This window comes from Schistocerca gregaria, chromosome 8 (assembly GCF_023897955.1).
Source record: "Schistocerca gregaria isolate iqSchGreg1 chromosome 8, iqSchGreg1.2, whole genome shotgun sequence".
Taxonomy (NCBI): domain Eukaryota; kingdom Metazoa; phylum Arthropoda; class Insecta; order Orthoptera; family Acrididae; genus Schistocerca; species Schistocerca gregaria.
In genome coordinates, this window is record NC_064927.1 from 330,887,646 (window position 1) to 330,888,462 (window position 817).

General features: G+C 45.5%; 1 non-coding gene across 1 annotated transcript; it reads right to left on the bottom strand.

The window, feature by feature from the left end:
• Positions 1-355: 355 nt before the first annotated feature.
• Positions 356-430, bottom strand: Trnas-cga (transfer RNA serine (anticodon CGA)). Its single transcript has one exon. It is a non-coding gene; the product is annotated as a tRNA-Ser (tRNA).
• Between the last annotated feature and the right edge of the window lie 387 nt (positions 431-817).

Below are 817 nucleotides of genomic sequence, written 5' to 3' on the forward strand. Positions count from 1 at the left end.
ACTTATTGAGTTGAAATATATTTTGAAGTCATCTCTTGTTTTTAAGGCATCTGCAGCTGTGTGCCTTTCATTTCGCCTTGGAATCCCTTCAGTTACAGCATTCACAGATGTGTTTTGTATGTCTCTTGGAATACATCATCACATCTTCTCCTCTAAGATGAAACTGTGCAGAACACAGCAAGTTCTTATAACAGTGTCGCTCTTATTTGGAGCTAAATGAATGGTATTCAGCGGAACTCCAAATTTGTTTGACATTATGCAAAAATCAATCTCCACAACTCTTCAAGTTCTACTTAGCCTGTAGTCTGCAGTCAAATAACTTCTGTTCTGAAACTTCCTGGCAGATTAAAACTGTATGTCGGACCGAGACTCGAACTCGGGACCTTTGCCTTTCGAGGGCAAGTGCTCTACCGACTGAACTACCCAAGCACGACTCACGCCCCGGCCTCACAGCTTTAATTCCGCCAGTACCTCGACTCCTACCTTCCAAACTTTACAGAAGGTCTCCTGCGAACCATGCAGAACTAGCACTCCTGAAAGAAAGGATATTGCTGAGACACGGCTTAGCCACAGCCTGGGGGATGTTTCTAGAACGAAATTTTCACTCTACAGCGGAGTGTGCGCTGATATGAAAATTCCTGACAGATTAAAACTGTGTGCTGCTCCGAGACTCGAACTCGGGACCTTTGCCTTTCGCAGGCACACACTCTATCAACTGAGCTACCCAAGCACGACTCACGCCCCGTCCTCATAGCTTTAATTCCGCCAGTACCTCGACTCCTACCTTCCAAACTTTACAGAAGCCCTCCTGTTCTGT